Below are 20,743 nucleotides of genomic sequence, written 5' to 3' on the forward strand. Positions count from 1 at the left end.
AGTGGCCTTTGATGAGCGAATGGATAAAGATGTGACACTGAGACACACACGCACACACACACACCCCCACACAGTGCGATATTGCTCAGCTATTAAAAAAGAAAAAGAAATCTTGCCATTTGTGACAACAGGAATGGACCTTGAGTGCATTATGCTAAGTGAAATAAGTCAGAGGAAGAAAAATACTGTACGATGTCACTTTTATGTGGAATCAAAAGCAAAAACTGAGCTCACAGATAGGCAGCTGCCAAATGTGGAGAAGCTGGGGCGGGGCGGGGCGGGGCGGGGGTGGTGGGTGAAAGGCATGAAGAGGACAAAAGGTACAAACTTTCAGTTATACAATAAATAAGTCAGGGGATGTAATGTACAGACTGGCGACTATAGTTAATACTGTACTGCATATGTAAAAGTTACTAAGAGAGCGGCCGACCCGTCAGCAGCTGGCGGCGGTCTCGAGGGGCGGCGCCATGCTGCTCCCTGCGAGCTGGTCCCACGGCCAGGCGGGTAGCTGGCCCGAGGGCGTGGCGCCATGAAGCTGTACAGCCTCAGCGTCCCGTACAAAGGCGATGCCAAGGCGGTGCTGCTCAAAGCCGCGTACGACGTGTCCTCCTTCAGCTTCTTCCAGAGGTCCAGCGTTCAGGAATTCATGACCTTCACAAGTCAACTGATTGTGGAGCGCTCCTCAAAAGGAATCAGAACTTCTGTCGAAGAACAAGAATATCTGTGACATGTCTAAGTGAGAAACGACAGTCTGGTGGGAGTGGTCATTGCTGACAGTGAATACCCATCCCGGGCGGCGTTTACCTTGCTGGAGAAGGTACTAGACGAATTCTCCAAGCAGGTCGAAAGGACAGACTGGCCAGTTGGATCCCCCAATACCATCCAGTACGCAGGCCTGGACGGTCACCTCAGTAGATACCAGAACCCCCGAGAAGCTGACCCAATGACTAAGGTGCAGGCTGAACTAGATGAGACCAAAATCATCCTGCACAACACCGCGGAGTCTTTGTTAGAGTGAGGCGAGAAGCTAGATGACCTGGTGTCCAAATCCAAAGTGCTGGGAATACAGTCTAAAGCCTCCTATAAAACGGCCTGGAAACAAAACTCATGCCGTGCAATCATGTGACAGCAGCTGGCAGAGGCCCCTGAGCTGGACCATCACCGTCATTCACATCGCAACTGGAGCCCCCAGGAAGCAGAGCTGCTGTGGAACGACCCAAGTGGGACAGACTCAACTTTGGCTTTGGAGCTCCTGGGAGGAACCGAAGGGTGGAAGGGACCTGGTGGTGGGGAACGTTCAAATTCACATGTCTACTAATTTGAGGCCCCCTAAAAGTATATTTTTGGGGCCAAATGAAACCATAAAGCTCAGTGACTCCCGTTTTAAAAAAAAAAGTTACTAACAGAATAAATCTTAAAAGTTCTCATCACAAGAAAGAAAAATTTTGTAACTATGTGTAGTGTTGGATGTTAACTAGGCTTATTTTGCCAGTATACACAATTATCAAATCATTATGCTGTATGCCTGAAACTAATATAAAGTTTCACATCAATTATACCTCAATAAATAAAAGGAATGACCTTTGCCTCTTTTAAAATTAAGTTTTATACACTATGCTTATGTAATTAAACAGATTCCATAGTCCTTCTCCTACCAATTTTGTCACTTAAAAACATGCTCAAGATTATAAGATAATTCAGTAAAGAGACTTTTTTTTGGTGGGGGAGGTTTCTTGTAAATTCAAGTCAGGAAAAGCTACGAATGAGGGCAGAAATCAGTTGTGATAAATTAAAGGAATAACTAGTACCTACCTGCCATGAGTACAAAGAAAAAAACCCCAGAGATAAGACACTGATAACACAAGCCAAATTATGACCATAAATAAAGTTTTCCTGGCACACAGCTACACTCATTCACTCAAATATTGTCTATGTCTACTGTGGTGCCAGGACAGAATTGATTATAGTTGCGATGGAGACCATATGGCCCCCAAAGCCACAAGTATTTACCATGCGGCCCTTCACAGAAAAAGTTCACTGATTTCTGTCACAGGTTGTGGGTTTGTTTAATAAATGTTAATGGTTTGTAAAGGCTCCTGTAAGAATCAAACACATAAAAATTACATACCAGCAGCAGACTCTTCCTTAACAGAAGAATGTGTGGTTTTTCACACCATTACTGAAATAACTATATCCTAAGCAAACACTCACCTTGGCCATCAACTTTTTTCTCGGGAAAGTACCCATAGCACTTATAGCTTAGAGCAGTATAACTCCCCGGTATTCCTTTCAAGATAAACTAGTCACAAAATATACTTCTGGGCCACACATGTAGTCACTTAAAACACCATTTATAAGCTTCCAGTTGTGGAGGTCATAAGTACGAATGGACGGCTCAGCTGGGTCTCTGCTCAGGGTCTCATGAAGGCTGAAATCAAGGTGTGGCTATGCTTGGCTCTTATCTGGAGGCTCTGGGAAAAAACCTGCTTCCAAGATCATTTAGGCTGCTGATAGTATCCAGGTCCTTGCATGAGGTTCCCATTTCTTACTGTCTGTCAGCTGGGGCCACTCCATGCTCTTAAAGGCCACCTGTATTCATGTGGCCCCTCTGTCTTCAAAGCCAACAGCAGCATGTCCTTCTCACGCTTCAAATCTCTCCGACTTCCACTTCTGCCACCAGCCAGAGAAAACTCTTTGCTTTTAAAGGGCTCATATGATTATGCTAGGCCCACTCAATAGTTTATCTTAAGGTCAACTGATTACTAACCTTAAGTACATCTGCAAAAACCCCTTTGCCAGGTAAGATAACATAATCACAGGAATGATGTCTCATATTCATAGGTGAGGGAAGTAGACAAAGGGTGAGGGTCACTGGGGGGGGTCATCTAGAATTCCACCTCCCACACAGTGTTTTGGGTAAAGTTGATCCTGATTTGCAAATCTGGGAAAACTAAATTCTTAGCTGTTGAATGGGAGAAAGTGTCAGCAACCCCTCATTAAATTCAAAGGTTCAAAAGTCGGGCAAACAAAATTGGCTCCCAACCATAGGCAGGCTAAAGTTCTCCTATGTGAATTTATTGAATATATTGTTTTTGGAGGGGGGGAAGGTTACAAAAATGTGTTTCCTCATGTCCTGAATAATTAGTTATTAGCTACCAACAACTAACTGTCAAACCAGGGTTAATCAGGTCCCTTGTGTACCTGAACACAGAATTAACCCAATGCTGTGAGGCAAGTGAGCTTCCTTCTCAAGGCTCCAGGGAAGAAATTTAAAATGGTCCTCTAGCAACAAATCACCAAGAGAATTAAAGCCTGTTTATTCATCATCTCTCAGCTACCTCAACTCCCCAGGACAATGTGTGTTCAGTCTGTTAGACAATGGTTTCTTCTGAAGTGTCCTTTTAACCACTTTTCTTATTCAGAATATTCCATATCAGCTTTACCTCCCACTGAAAACGTGAACATCAGAGTGAGCTCAGTGGTACTCTACTAGAAGAAAAATGAAAAAACTGATTTAGGCATAGATTTATTACTCTAAAAAGAGAATTCAATATATCTATTTATGAACAGAAATTATTGGTACAGATTAGAAGCATATGGCATAAAGACTGGGGGATAGTTTTGCCAGCATTTCTACCTCGGAGGTAGTAGTATCAATTCTATCAGCTAACATTTCCTACCGTGCTTGGAATGGCTTTTCTGAATTAAGTGGAAAATGAACTGTGTTCCTCCTTTGTTTAAGCCAGGAAGTAGTAATGCTGGAAATGCACTTTAAGTGACTGTGAGACTTTTTCATTCCAGTTACATGCCGAGATCACACTTCTTTCTGTAGAAACTTAGAAAATATATTGGAAGATAATGGAAAATTTATATAGAAATATGCACATATCTACATATCATATGTGCACTATGTATAAATATGCACTTTGTCTTAGAAACTGTGATGGATATTTTCTGTTTGTTCTTCTAGATCCCTCCCTACCCTTGTCCCACCAGCCCTCTGCCCTAAAAAATGACATAGGTTCCCTTAACCCGTAGGCTTCTGGTTTAGTTAAGCCAAAGGGAAGGTATCATCTGTTGATACTTTATATTCCTTCTTATCCTTATTAGCTTGTATAACTAATTTGACTGAAAGGACAGTGTCTTTTACTGTTTGGTGACAGATCCAATCTGGGATGAGCCCACAGAGCCGAGCCCAGTCCTGTGTGCTCTATGCTCTACAGCTGTCTGTCTGCTATATTTATTTGATGTGTTTATTTAATGAATCTTTAAACAGTCCTCATTCTGAGCCAGACACTGCTCTAATATACTGTTAATATTAGCAATCTTCATAATTACCCCGAGAGGCAGATGTTATGGTCATCCCCATTTTACAGATGAAACTGAGATACAGAGAGGTTCGGTGACTTGAGAACAAACTAGTAAGGGGAGGAGCCAGACATGAACTGAGCCTCTGCTCTCAAGCACTGTGTTCGGTTGCCAGTCACGAAAAGTAGTGCCACCAAAACAAAAAGCTTTGGTTGGGATGGGTGAGTGACTGTGTCATTGCCCCAATGTTGACCTTCAACATGTTGTTAGATAAGAATAAGCTAGAAAGTAGATTTTAGGGAGAAAAAATGATAACATAAACATACTCAGAGTTACTCTAAGTATTTAACAAACCTCAGCTGGGTATATACCGAATACTCTTGCTGTTCCATGTTCTACAATCCTGCATATAGCAAATACTACCAGTCAGTCTCCATTGTAAAATACACAAAAAACAGTAACAATAACTTCTCATATCCTGAAATATCATTTCATTGTCCCAGTAGCACTAAAATGTACGAGAAAACAGGTCTGAAATATTTTGAAATAACATTATTACAGCTATATCTGCAACATCAAAAGACTCTGCAGGTGGTGTTGTCACTCAGTCACAGAAGATTTATGGTCTGAACATGGAGAATAAGCATGTGTAATGTGCAGCTGCCACATAAGAATTTGGTCGTTAACGAGCTCAAAGCAACACAACAAAGAGATATTCAGTCAGCAAAAAAACTGTCTGCTCAAATGTCAGCAAAAAGAAATCCCTAGAGATGACAACTGTACAGTTTAGAATCCACTATTAAATAATTTTAACTCATTGTATAAAGGCATTAGAAAATTTAATATTTAATACTGAACATTTTTCTTACATAACAAAAGAAAAATGCAAACTTTACATAATTACCAGAAATACATACTTGCTTAAATGCTAGACATGGTACCAGAATCATTATGGCAGTAATCTGTGGGAGTAGGAAGAAAATAATGAACATCTGCTGTGCCAGTAACTGAACTAGGCGCTTTTCATATTTTTAATTTTTAAAAAATTTCATGTGATCTGTATAATAGCACCGAGAAGTGGGTTTGCTCCCTGCAATTTACAGATGAGAAAACTGTGACTCAAGTTAACTAAATGCTCCAAATCTCTGTCAGACATGGTGGTGAACAGACCATAACACAGGTCGTTGGACTCCTTCGAGCCTGGTAACTTTTCATTGATTTGCTCATTGTCTCCTGATGAAAATCCACCTGAATTCCAGAGCCTACTGTATTTACTTTAGGTATTAATTTTACTTAAAAATTAATTTTTGACTATCTTCACTGCACTAAAATCACCGTCAATAAACAAATGTATATACTTAATACCAAAAGTTGAAGCTAAAATAAGAGCTCAGAATTTAAAAATCAAGAGCCTCTCATAATTTTCATTGTGATAACTGTAGATGTACCAAAAAAGTACAATAATACCAACATCTGTGTCCTCATTATTCTGATAAAGAAATAAAACTGCCAATTAAGAAACCCCCTAAAAGTGTGTACCTCCTCAACTGCAGTCCATTCCAAGTAACCACTATCCTGAATTTATCATAGATTTCTTTATATTTTTACTGTACACTATTTCTAAGCAACAAAATACTGTTTTTCACATTTAAATTTTATATAACTAGCATCATGCTATATATTTCTCTGTTCTTGTTTTTTGTACTCAACATTACATTAATAAATTTCACTCATGTTGACATCTATACCCCTAATTCACACATTTCTCATAGTATTAAATTTTTTTTTTAATACTGAGAATATTTTGAGATGTTTTCTGTTTGTGTGAGTCTGATTACATGAAATGACTAACTCCAATATCTTTCTGAACCATCTAGCTAGAACACAGCTGAAAGGCAAAACATGCCTTCATGCATTCCAGCTCTTTAGTTTTAAGGGACCCATCTCCTTTGGCCCACCTTCAGAACCCAACAACTACTTTTAGGTATCTGGCTAAATTCTAGCTCAAGTTGGTAAAGGCGTATGTGTGTATTCACTGAAGCACTGTTTAGAAGAGTAACAATATCTACTAATGGGGGCATGGTTAAGGAAATTATGGTACCTCCATACTATGGAACATAACACAAACATGAAAATGAATGAGAGAGCTATACATACTCTGGTGGTTTAAAACATATCCACAAATTCTTTGATATGCCTCCCTTCAAAAGGTGAAGTCTAATTTCACTTCCCTTGTATGTGGACCTAACTTAGAAACTTGCTTGCAGCAAAGAATACGGCAAAATGATGTAACTTCGGAGGCTAGGTCAGAAAAAGGATTGCTTCTACTTGGCTCTCTATAGGATCTAGTGAATCTCTAAGAAGGCTCATTCTTGGGGAAGCCTGCTACCATGTTGTGAAGATCCTCAAGCAACCCTATAGAGAGAGGAACTGAGGCCTCCTGCCAACAGCCTGTCTGTGAGTTTGTTCACCTTAGAGGTAAAGCCTTCAGCCCCACTCAAGCCTCCAGTACTGCAAACTCAAATCTACCTCCAGCTAAGTGCCCAGCTAAGCCGCTACTGAACTCCTGACTCACAGGAACTCAGGTAATAAATCTAGTCAAACCACTATATTCTGGGGTTCTATTATATAGCAATAACCAATAATGTACTGACACTAAAAGCTCAACACTTTGGTCAAAAAAGCAAGTTGCAGACCATTATGTCCCTATCTCATATATTCATACCAGTAAATAGTGATTATTTCTAGGGAGTTGTTGGGAAGGAAAGGGAGGGTGGGATCAGATCCTTTTTATTTTATATGCTTTTGCATTGTTTGAAAGATTACGTGCATGCATTAGTAATTTCTAAAAATGCTTAGAAACTTATAAGATTTAAAAAATTAATATGAAATTTTAAGCCAATTGAGATTTAAAAAAATTTCCTCTCACCCCTTGTTAAAGAGAAGAACAAAATTACTTTAATTTTAGACATACTGCCAGCAAGTTCTATTATGTGGTTTCCTAGTTGACTGCTGATTAAAAGCAAATTGAGAGAGGAGTGGGCTATTGGAGGGAAGCATAATGACAGTACAAAGACATGACAGTTGAGTCTGTTAGAAAAAAGGAGAAGTTAAAATAAGCCATCTGAAGCCACTCAAGTGTAGGAACAAAGACCCCTATGTATCCTCTGAGGATGTAACTGTTTCCCAAGACTATGATTATAGAAACAATATTTACAAGGCAGTGAATAGTTTATGAAGTATTCCATGTACCAAATTTTATCTTATCCCACAATAAACCTTGAGGCATATAAAAGTATTTTTACTGCCATTTTACAGATCTGGAAACAAAGCCAGGAAGTGAATGGAGCCAAGGCACAGAGCCCCTGAATTCCATTCTGAGTTTGAACTTGACTACACAGATAATGTTATTTATCTGATACTGAAAAGGGAGAGGGTCCAGCTTGTAGATGTGGGACCCCAAGTCACTACAGCCAGAACGAGTGCTCCCTCCTGACCATCCAACTCTGCATGGACTGCATGCTCACCAGCAACCTTTTCAGAAACAGTCTTGTAGAAAGACAAACCTTCTTATCAGGGGTTTCTGGGAAACGCTGGAGGCAGAAAATCTGTTTGCTGAAACTGTAGAAGTGGTAATGAAGAAAATTCTAATTGGTATCAATTAGTATTCTCAAGATGGTAGAATATGTGTTTAATTATCTGTCAACCAATCACTTGCGATTTTGAAGAGGCAGCCAGGTATGTTAGAAAGAAACCCAGGCTTTTGCCATCAACCACTCCTGTGCTTAAATGGTTGTGCAGTTACTTTCTAAGTATACAACTTTCCCTCACCTCTAAAATAGGGAAAATAATACTTAACTCATGTGGTTATTGTGTGGAATTCAGTAACAAGCATGAAATACCTGCAAAATGCTTGGCAGCAGCATTATGTTCAACCAGTATCTACCATTTTTAGCACCACCACCCTCATTTTACAACAGGGAAGGTACAACTAAAGACAGCCTGGACCACCTTTCCAGCACAGACCCATTCCTTTCCCCACTCCTTTCCTCACATCGTGTCCTCCCATGACAAATCTGTTTCTTCCTCACTCCATCTCTGAACGTCACATCCACTCAGACCTAGTTCAAGTGCTATTTCCTTCAAGGTTTTCCTAACTGAAAGTAAAACTCTCCTTCTTCTGAGTGCACGTTTCTACTATACTTAGCATATTTTTTTATTATAGCTATTTTTGCTCTTATTTAAGTATCATGAGGGCAGTGTCTATATCCAGTTGGGCTCTATAGCTCTCACAAAACCTGGCACACTGCCTGACACATTAGATTCAGAATGAACATTTGCTGAGTGGATATAACAAAAGAATACCAGAGGCTTATGTAGCAGAATTATCATTGAACTTTGATAGGAAGGTCAGCTAAATTTTTATAGCTTTGAGTCTAAGTTACTACAGCAAGCTATTAGAATTCTGACTTCTCCACTCTTGAGCACTGTATTTGGATCGTTCTTAACAATAATAATAATTAACATATACATAGTGTTTATTATGTGCCAGGCACTGTTCTAAGTGCCTTACATGTATTAACTCACTTAATCCTCACAACAACCCTATAAAGAAGTACTAGAAGAAAACTGAGGCACAGAGATTTTAAGGTCATATCATAATTCCTTTCCCTCTAACTGTGTAAGAAAAACAAAGGCCAATGAAAACTCAGATTGGTAAAAATAAGAGCCAATAATTTTAAAAAGCTATAATGGCCAAAGAGAATTTGTTATGTATTGTAACACTCCTCAGTTTACCTAAGTCAATCTTCATAAAACCCCTGTGGGTTGGAATTAGTTCTATGCCTTATTTTCCATTCTTCTCCTATTCATATTTTAATGGATATTATTGATAATATTTACGTTCTCCTCAAGGTAAAAGAAGTTTCTACTATCTAATGTCCATAATCAATTTCCACTGATCTAGTGAAACACTTATAGTTACTTCTAACTAAATAGTGTCAATGTCAAGCAAAATTGTCTCCCTATCGCTAGGCACTGGACTTCCCAAGGGACTTAACTTTGCCTGAGGTCAACTGCTTTGCAGCTAACTAGTAGATGGACAAAGCACGTATAAGAGATTTTAAAACAGAACAAAAATGTATTTAACCAAAACCCTGTCCTGAGTAGAAAATAATGCAGGATCAATTTCTTTATAATAATTTATCCCTACTTAAAGAGGTTGCTATGTAAGTTTTAGCTATCTCAAGGAAGCTATAAATTTGTCTTTGACTTCATAATAATGTAAAACCCCAGAAAAGTTTACACCCAAAGGTATACAAGGATTTTGGTATGCCTTTTGTTGCTGTTGTTTAACACTGAAAGAAAATTTACTTACTAGGATACGAAGATAAAGATTGAATGATCATGTGGCTTAATGTTTACAAAGGCTGTTTCATTTCCCACTTATTGATCAAAATCCATGGCTGGCTAATACATTCACAATTAGAAAACTTCTATTTGGTTTAGTGATATCCCAACCACCACAGAACAGCAAATAGTCCATTCACAAAACTTTTTATTAACTGAACAGCAAGCTGTGGATAAAAAGTTTTGTGTCTGGACATATGCATCAGTTATTTGCTATTCTGTAGTAGTCAGGATGTCACCAAGCCAAACAGATGTTTTCTAATTGTGAATGTATTACTGTCTACTGTGGGACAATTTAAGTTGCAGAATTAAGTTGCAGGGTTTTGGCTTCTTGCAAGTTATCTTTCCACAAGCTTTAGTCTGTGGTTGGAACACACTACATGTATCTTATCCACCCTCTATATCTAGCTAGTGTGCTGAAAAACACTAGTATTCACAGTTGGCTTAATGTCCCCAAAACTATATGCTTTTTCCCTGTAAAGGTTGGATTATGTACCTCAGGGAAGGAGGCTCAGTCCTTCTTGGCAGCTGTTTTCCTTAAAGCTGCTCAACTCCTCCCTCTTCCTCTAGGCACGGATGTGTGTCCCCACCCTTTTCCTCATGAACTTGAGGGCCCACTTGTCCTTGGAAACCTTGACAGTCCCATGTGTACACTACTCACACAGAGCGAAACCATATACCTCTGGGATTAGTCCAGCACAAGCTGAGTGTGCTTGGCCACCCTGTGGTCCTTGCTGAGGTCTGTGGCCATGGGGTAGCACAGAGTAATGACCACTGCTTTTCAATGGCTGCTGCAGCAGAAGCTTGAATTAAATTAACACATTTAAATTAATTCTTGTACCCTGGGCTTTTTGACTGTATTTAGTTTCACGAAAGCCACCCCAGGTCCCTGCTGAAGTAGTACATGCCTAAGAACTATGAGAAACAAGGGGAAGGGTAGAAGTGGTAGAGAAGGAATAGGGTGGGTATAAGTTCTAAGGAAATAGACTTTAAATGTAAATGATCTGTAAGTCCATTCAGGAAGACAAAGAATATTTTCTCTATGTTGAGGTATAGAAAAGAAGAATATACATATACCTTTTGAGAATTATCACGATAACTTTCTGGCAAGACATATTTCTAGTGTAAGAACTTGCTGAAAAAAAATGAAAAGCAAACAAGAAAAGTGATTCTAGAATATTTTTACTCCATATCAGAAATTCCTGGCCATCTGGACAATTTACAAAGCTAAATGAAAATGATACTCTGAAATTCATGGGAAATGGTCCCTCTCCATCAACGTGGCATAATATTTTCCCCACAGCTCACATATGAATACAAAGTTGACGAGATGTTTCTGAAGACAAATACCAATAACTATTGGCCATGTACTCTGGTCAGGCAAAATCATTACTACTGATTGTGGCTATGTGGTGTAGTGAACATCCACTGTTTTTTTCCCTGTCTAGCTCCTGATCCTCATTTTTTGTCAGTTTCCACTCTTCCTTAGAGATGCATCCCTCACATTCCATGTAGTTTGGAGGGACTGTCAATGGGTGGGCAAGTGATTCAAATTAGGCCAATCAGACTCTCCCAGGAATCTGAAACTCGAGCAGTGTACACTAGGATGGAAAACAGTTTACAGTTATTTTAATGGCAACTTCCTAAAGATATTTTCTGTTCACTCCTGCCCTTGAAATCCCTAGGACTAGGTCTAGTTGTTCAATTCTTTCTCTTTGATTTTGTGAGTGACCCCATTTGTGTTCAACAATTTCTTATTTGCCTAAGTTAGCTAGAGTTGGTTTCTGTTGCTTGCAACCAAATACTTTCAACAATATGAAAACTAAATCTGTGGTGATGTCTACTTTATTCTTCTTGTTCTTTTTCTTCATAAACAAGTTTATCAGTTCTCTTCAGTTTTTTCTTTTTCCTTTCCAACAGAATGTACTTTTCAACTTGTGCCAGCAGGAAGATTACACAAGCTATTTACTGAAAGGCAAGCTCTGGTGTGTAAACAGCAAGCTTCTAAAATTAGACTTTTCTCTTTGAAATGGACTTTGACACCCCTCTATGAACCTTTGACTCTAAGCTAACAAACATGAAAACATGAATGCCTGTGTCTGTAATGCTACTATATTTATGCCAAGCCAACTAGACTATAAGTCTTGATTGTAAACTGTTACAATCATAGCATTCAACTAAGCAGAAGTTTTACATCTTATACATAGCACCTTTTACTGGTAAGCTAATATGGATTTCAGATGCAGCTAGACTCACTGAATTTACAAGGACTTAGCATCATATAAAGCACTTAGTCTAAAGATTTTATTCTGGGTCAGTGTGATCTAGAGCCTAGTTATAAACAGAATCATTCTCAATCAAACCTAACAGGAAGAGAGATTAACCTCTTTACAGAGATGGCAACACATACATTGTACATGTGATGCCAAGTCTCATCAACACAACTATGCAATACAACTAAGAATGTATTATCCTTGGTGTGTCAGAATTACTATGGATTGCTGAATCTCAAGGCTACTTTGTGAAACAGAAGCTTTGTGAATAAAAAGAAGGAAGGCATGGCAAAACTTGGATTACACAATAACTCTTACAAGAAAATTTAATACCTAGGACAATTAAACTCAACTGAAAAAATTAGAAACGGAACACTTTCTCCTCTCTGGTTAAGTTTAGGCATTCACTGAAGAACTATATAGTACTTTTTGGTTTATAATTTTCACATATAATTAAGCATTAGCATAGCTGCCAGCATAAATAGGTTAAATAAGCAAAAGAAAAAAAATCATACAACTAAGGGAAAGAAAAGTGACGTTTCCTGCTGACATCTTCTAAATCCTATGGTTTCTCCATGATAAACCCCCGAGAAGTTGGACAGTTGACTTTCCTTCGGAGGGAGATTCCACAGAGACTTTCATTTTTCACCTCTGCCCTTGGACTTTCTGTTGCCTCAATCTGGAGCATCCTGTTCTTCTCTTGGTGAGCTCCTATGGGTCTGGCAAAGCAGGTGACTTGTTCTTGTTTCCTCACTGGGTCTTGAGAACACACATCACGTGGTGCTGGGTCACTCTCGTTCATGACCACAGAGCATGATCTTGACAAGAGCAAGGATTCCCTTCTTTCACTGTTGTATCCTGAGTCTAGCAGTGTTCCTGGGACTTGGGAGCCACATATAAATTGTTTACTAGATGTAAAAAGACAGCTTCGCCTCTATGAAAGGAAGCGGATCAATAAGATCCACATTTTGAAAATTTTAAAATTCACCCCTCCCTTTACTTAGAAGTATTTGTATTCTTCCTCTTCCTGAAATGCTGAAAGTAGTACATGTTGATGAAAAACAATTCAAACAGCAGTGACTGCATATTTGCATATAGTAAGAAACTCTTCAGAGTGACATCACCGAGATGGCACCATAGAACATTCCTGACTTCACTCCCCTTCACGAGAAGAACTAACGATGACTATTCACTGACAAGACACCATGGAGAATCCAAGAATACGAGGGTGAGGCTAAAGCACCCCTCCCCCCACACCACAGAGACCAAGACAGACCGCATTAGAAGGGTACTGCCCCTCCCCTGGACAGCACAGCACCATGCCAGGAGGTCCCCCTGCGCCTACAGTTCCTTTAGGGGTAAAGAGAGCCTAGGGTGGACATCCAGCTCCCACATTTTGTGGGTAGCTTCTTGGGAGCCCCCACTCCAGTCTTGTCCCCTGGGGACTGCAGGAGAATCTGTGGGGCTTGACCACTGAGCACCTGATTGTGATGAAGAAGGGGGAAGGGGCTTGCAATAAGCGGCACTAGGATCTTGGTAGACCAAGTCCCTGACTGTGCACCCAACTAGTAATCCCAACTAGTGGCTTTGCTCATCTGCAGAACCAAGTCGGGGCAGTCTGACTAGGGAACTCAGTGGCGTGCAGGTCTGCATGCCTCAAATGAAGAGATTTGCTGGCCCTGGAGCGTGGTCTCCGTCTACTCCCAGGCAGGGGGGCTGAATCATACCAGGTCTACAGCTGAGTGTAGCTCCTGGCCCCTCCAGACCAGAAAGCCTGACAGGGAAAACCTGCAGGTGCTTGCCCTCCCACCATACCCAGGCAAGAGAGCTGAGTCATAGTCCTGCCCACTGAAGAGTGACGCTCCCAGCCCTACCCAGGAGCTTCTGACAAGAATGCCTGGAAATAGCTGAGCAGTCAGAGCTGGCAGTCAGATCTGGTAGTCTGCAGAGCAAAGCAAGTGGCCCTGTTTGGCCAGGGAGCTTGGGGAACAGGTGGCTTGAGTCAAGACCACAAACAGCCTTACCAGCCTTGGAATTGGTTCTCCCACACTGTGCCTAGGTAGGAAAACTAATATGTAGCCCTGACTATTGCTGAATACAGCCTTCAGCCCATCTCACCAGAGCACATGGGAAGCCGCGTGGCCCATCCAACAGCCTTGTTTACTGTTACTTGTCATTTGCTTACAGTGACACCTGAATAAAGAGCACAGCCAGTGGCTTTGTCTGGCCAGACAATTCAGTGTTCAGTCTTGCCTGATTCAGGTTCCTAAACAACAAGTTGTGTAGGCCCTGGGACCCATTTTGCTACCACACCAGGGGAGAGAAGCTAACTCATAGTCCCATCTACTTCTGAATGTAGTACCCAGTCTGGACTGTCTACTAGGACTGACCAGAGAATCCAGGCAATCATGGAGCAGGGGACAAAGTCAGCAATCCTATCTACATGTTCTTGGTTAGTGCTATCACCCCCTTACCCCTGACCTTAAAGCCCAGGCAGTGGCCTCACTCAAAATATACCCTGATAGCAAGCCCCACCTGCCCAAGGATGTTACCAGCAGACATATGCACAAACCCAAACTGAGCTGACTGGTAAAGAACTGTCTCTGCCAAACCAGACCTATAAAGACTGGAAGCAGAGGCCACTTACTCAAATGTGCAGATACCAATATAAGGAATGAAGGATCACGAAAAATTTGTTGAGCATGACACAACCAAAGGAAACTAATAAAGCTCCAAAAACTGAACCTAAAGAAATGGAGATCTATGAATTGTCAAAGAATTCAGAATAATTAAAGAATTTTAGTGAACTGCAGAAACACACAGACAACTAAATGAAATTAGGAAAACAATGTATGATCAAAACAGAAAGTTCAACAAAGAAATATAAACAATAATCCCCCCCACCAACAAATCCTAGAGCTAAAAAATACAATGACTGCACTGAAGAATTCAACAGACAACTCAAAAGCAGACTTGACTATGCAGAAGAATCAGTGATCTATAAGACAGAACATTTGAAATTATCCAGTCTGAGGAGCAAACAGAAGAAAGAAAAAAGAGTGAAGAAAGACTATGGGACCTATAGGACATAATCAAAACAAACAATATCTGCATTATGGGAATTCCAGAAGAAAACAGAAAGTATATTTAAAGCAATAATGCAATGTTCATAGCAGTACTATTTACAAGACATGGAAACAACCTAAATGTCTGTCGATAGATGAACAGATAAAGATGTGTGTATGTATACGCAATGGAATATTACTCGGCCATAAAAAAGAATGAAATTATGCCATTTGCAGCAACATGGATGGACCTAGAGGTTATCATACTAAGTGAAGTAAGCCAGACAGAGAAAGACAAATATATGATATCACTTATATGTGGAGTCCAAAAAAATGATACAAAAGAACTTATTTACAAAACAGAAATAGATTCACAGACATAGAAAAAAAACTAATGGTTACCAAAGGGGAGAGCAGGGTGAGGGGGGAGAGATAAATTAGGAGTTTGGGATTAGCACATACATACCGTTATATATTAAACACGTAAACAACAAGGACCTACTGTATAGCACAGGGAACTATACTCAGTATCTTTTAATAACCTATAAGGGAAAAGAATCTGAAAAAGGAAAAAAAAAATATATGTATAACTGAATCACTTTGCTGTACACCTGAAACTAACAGAACATTGTAAATTAACTATACTTTAATAAAAGAAAAAAAATAAAGCAATAATGGCTGAAAACATCTGAAACGTGGGGAGAAAAATGGACTTCCAGATCCACAACGACCAAAGGACCCCAAACAGGTTGAATCCAAATAGAACTACACTGAGATACACTATAATTAAATTGTCTAAAGTCATAATTAAATTGTCTAAAGTCAAAGACAAAGATTTTTTGAAAATAACAAGAGAAAAGAGTACTTACATACAGTGAAACCCCATAAGACTACTGGTGGATTTCTAAATAGAAACATTTCAGGCCAGGAGAGGATGGAATTATATATTCAAAGTATTGAAAGAAAAAAGGTGTCAATCAAGAATTCTATACCTGGCAAAGGTGTCCTTCAGAAATAAAGAACAGATAAAGATTTCCTGAAAAAACAAAAGCTGTGGGAGTTCATCACCACTGGACCTGCCTTATAAGAAATGTTAAAGGAGGTTCCTTGAGTGGAATTAAAAGGACACTAATTAACATCATAAAAATATAAGAAGGTACTATAAAACTCGATAATGTAAATATAGAGTCAAAGTTAGATTCTGTAATATGGTAATAGGGTTGCATAGTTCACATAGAACTCAAAAATTAAAAAACAAATGCAGTAAAAATAATCATAGCTACAAATTTGTGTTATTAGTTATACAGTATGAAACGTATGTAAACTGTAACAGCAATAACCTAACATGTGAAGGGGAGGAGAAATAAAAGTGTAAAGTTTAGGAAATCTACTGAAGTTGTTATAATTTTAAGATATTTTATGTTAGCCCCATGGTAACCACAAGAAAAAAACCTGCAGTAATGACACACACACACAAAAACATGATAAAGAAGTCAAAACATACTGATACCAAAAAACATCACAGCACAAAAAAGAAATCAGGATATAAAACAAGGAACAATGGATCTACAAAACATCCAGGAAACAGTGAACAAAAAAGGCAAAAGTAAGTCTTTACCTATCAATAATTACTGTAAACATAAATGGATTAAATTGTCCATTCAAAAGACACAAACTGGCTGAATGGATTACAAAAACAAGATCTATGATATGCTGCCTATGAAAGACTCACTTTAGCCTTAAAAACACACATAGACTGAGAGTGAAAGGGTGGAAAAAAATATTTTAAGCAAATGGTATACAAAAAAAAAGCAGGGATAGCTATACTTTACCAGACAAAACAAACTTTAATTAAAAATGGTAAAAGGAGACAAAGAACGCCATTATTAAGGAGCCAGTTCTTCCAGATGATATAACATTGTAAATATTTATGCACCAAACATCAAAGCACCTAAATATATAAAGCAAAAGCTAACAGGGCCGAAATAAGAAATGAACAGCAACATAATTATAGGTGGGGACTTTAATATGTCACTCAAATAATGGATAATTCATCCAGACAAAATCAATAAGGAAACAGCATATTTGAACAACACTATATACCAATGGATCTAATAGACATATATAAAACATTCAATCCAACAACAGCAGAAAATGAATTCTCAAATGCACATGGAACATTTTCTGGGACAGACCCTGTGTTAGGCAATAAAACAAGTCTTAGCAAATTCAAGAAGACTAAAATCATACCAAGTATCTTCACTGATCACAATGCTATGAAACTAGAAATAAATAACAAGAGTAAAAATGGCAAATTCATGAACACATGGAAATGAAACAATATTCTGAACAACCAATGGATCAAAGAAGTTAAAGAGGAAATAAAAAAAGTATCTTAAGACAAACGAAAATGGAAACACAATATACCAAAACTTATGAGATTCAACAAAAACAGAGGGAAGTTCACAGCAACCAATGCCTATGTTAAGAAACAAGAACTCAAATAAGCCACCAAACACTACACCTTAAGGAATTAGTAAAAGAAGAACAAAATAAACCTACAGCTAGCAAAATCAAGGAAAAAATAAAGATTAGAGCAGAAATAAATGTCATAGAGAACAGGAAAGCAATAGAAAAGACTAAAAAAACTAAAAGTTGGTTCTTTCAAAAGATAAAAAAAATTTGACAAAACTTTAGCTAGACTAACCAAAGAAAAAAAAAGAGAACTCAAATCAACAATATTATACAAGAAAAAGGAGATATTACAACAGACACCACAGAAATACAAAGGATCATAAGAGGTTGCTATGAACAATTATACACCAACAAACTGGACAACCTAGAAGAAGTGGAAAAATCTTAGAAACATACAGCCTACCAAGACTGAATTTAAAAGAAATAGTAAATATGAACAGATCAATTACTAGTAAGCAGGCTGAATCAGTAATCAAAACTCTCCAAACACAGAACAGACCAGGACCAGATGGCTTTAGTGGTGAATTTTACAAAACATTTAAAGAAGAATTAATACCAATCCTTTTCAAACTCTTCCAAAAAAATCAGAGGAGGCAACACTCCCAAACTCATTTTATGTGGACAGTATTACCCTAATACCAAAGCCATAAAAGGACAATATGAGAAAAGAAAACTACAGGCCAATATCCCTGATAAATGTAGATGCAAAATTCTTAATAAATTAGTAGCAAACCAAATTCAGCACAACATTGAAATGATCATTCAGTATGAACAAGCAGGATTTATTCCAGGGAAGCAAGGATGGATCAATATCCACAAATCAATGAATGTGATACACCCCATGAACAAAATGAAAGCTAAAAATAATATGATCATCTCAATAGATGCACAAAAAGCATTTGACAAAATTCAACAATCATTTATAATAAAAATGCTCAACAAACTGGGTAGAGTGAACATACTTCAATGTAATTAAGGCTTTACATGACAAGCCCACAACTAATGTCATACTCGATGGTGAAAGGTTGGAAGCTTTTCTGCTAAAATGAGGAACAACAAATGAGTACCCACTCTCAGTATTCCTATTCAACACAGTACTAGAAGTCATAGCCAGAGCAACCAGGCAAGAAAAGGAAATAAAAGGCATCAGAATTAGGAAAGAATTAGTAAAACTATCTCCATTTGTAGATGATATGATTTTATATATACAAAATCCTAAAGACTCACCAAAGGGCCTCCCTGGTGGCGCAGTGGTTGAGAGTCCGCCTGCCAATGCAGGGGATACGGGTTCGTGCCCCGGTCTGGGAGGATCCCATATGCTGCGGAGCGGCTGGGCCCGTGAGCCATGGCCGCTGGGCCTGCGCATCCGGAGCCTGTGCTCCGCAACGGGGGAGGCCACAACAGTGAGAGGCCCACATACCGCAAAAAAAAAAAAAAAAAAAAAGACTCACCAAAAAAAACTGTTAGATCTAATCAATGAATTCCATAAAGCTGCAGGATACAAAATTAATATACAAAAAGCAGTAGCATTTCTATACACTAAGAATGCATTATCTGAAAAAAAAAGAAAATGGTCCCATTTACAATAGCATCAAAAACAGTAAAATATTTAGGACTAAATTTAAGCAAAGAAGTGAAAGATCTCACAATGAAAACTGTAAGATATTGATGAAAGAAATCGGACGACAAATAATTGGAAGGTATCCTGTGTTCATGGATTGGAAGAATTAATGTTAAAATATCCATACTACCCAAAGCCATCTATAGATTCAATGCAATCTCTACCAAGATTCCAATTTTTTACAGTAGCAGGAAAACAATACTAAAATTTATATAGAACCACAAAGAAGAGTCAGAACAATCCTGAGAAAGAAGAACAAAGCAGAAAGCATGATACTTCCTAATCTTAAACTATGTTATAAAGCTGTAGTAATTAAAGCAGTATGGTTCTAGCACAAAAACAGACACAAAGACCAATGGAGCAGAGCTGAGAGCCCAGAAATAAACCCAGGCAAATGTGGTCAAGTAATATTTGACAAGGAAGCCAAAAATACTCAATGGAGAAAAGACAGTCTCTTCACTAAAAGGTGCCGGGAAAAATGGATATTCACATGTAAAAGACTGAAATTAGACCCCTATCTTACACCATTCACAAAATTAACTCGAATGGATTAAAGACTTAAATGTAAGACCTGAGACCATAAAACTCTTAGAAGAAAACATATGGGTCTTGGAAATGATTTCTTTGGATGTGACACTTAAAGCACAAGCAACAAAACCAAAAATAAACAAATGGAAATACATCAAACTAAAAACACTTCTGCACAGCAAAAGAAATGATCAACAAAATGAAGACAACCTATAATATGGGAAAAAATATTTGCACACCATACCTGTGATAGGTGGTTAACATCCAAAATATATAAAGAACACATACAACAATAGAAAAAGCAAATTAAGCCAATTAAAAAATAAGCAGGGCTTCCCTGGTGGTGCAGTGGTTAAGAGTCTGCCTGCCAATGCAGGGGACATGGGTTCGTGCCCTGGTCCAGGAAGATCCCACATGCCGCGGAGCGGCTAGGCTCGTGAGCCATGGCTGCTGAGCCTGCGCGTCCGGAGCCTGTGCTCCACAATGGGAGAGGCCACAACAGTGAGAGGCCCACATACTGCAAAAAAAAAAAAAAAAAAAAAAAAAAAGCAAAGGATCTGAATACACATTTTTCCAAAGAAGACATAAAAATGGCAAACAGGTATATGAAAAGATGTTCAATATCACTCATTATTAGGGAAATGCAAATCAAAACCTTGATGAGCATGACCTCATACCTATAAGAATGGATAGGATCAAAAGGACAAGAGATAAACGCTGCTGATGACATGGAGAACAGGGACTTGTTGGTGGAATTGTAAATTGGTACAGCCACTTTGGAATACAGTATGGAGGTTCCTCAAAAAATTAAAAACAGTGCCACCATGATCGAGCAATTCCACTTCTGGGTATTTATCCAAAGAAAAAGAAAACACTATGTGTAAGAGATAAGTGCACCCCCATGTTCATAGCAGCATTATTTACAATAGCCAAGACATGGAAACAACCTGAGTGTCCATGGACAGATGAATGGATAAAGAAGTGATATATTTTATACACACACACACACACAGGGAATACTATTCAGACATAAAAAGGAGGAAATCCTGCCATTTGCTACAACA

At 38.7% G+C, this 20,743-nt stretch overlaps 1 protein-coding gene and 1 pseudogene across 1 annotated transcript in view; one reads left to right on the forward strand and one right to left on the reverse strand.

Annotated features, from left to right (window-relative positions):
* TMEM123 (transmembrane protein 123) overlaps positions 1-20,743 on the reverse strand; it is an 83,622-nt gene that overhangs the window by 32,942 nt on the left and 29,937 nt on the right. The gene's annotated exons all lie outside the window — the stretch shown is intronic.
* Positions 517-1,126, forward strand: LOC132493798 (synaptobrevin homolog YKT6-like; annotated as a pseudogene).

This window comes from Mesoplodon densirostris, chromosome 7 (genome assembly GCF_025265405.1).
Source record: "Mesoplodon densirostris isolate mMesDen1 chromosome 7, mMesDen1 primary haplotype, whole genome shotgun sequence".
Taxonomy (NCBI): Eukaryota; Metazoa; Chordata; class Mammalia; order Artiodactyla; family Ziphiidae; genus Mesoplodon; species Mesoplodon densirostris.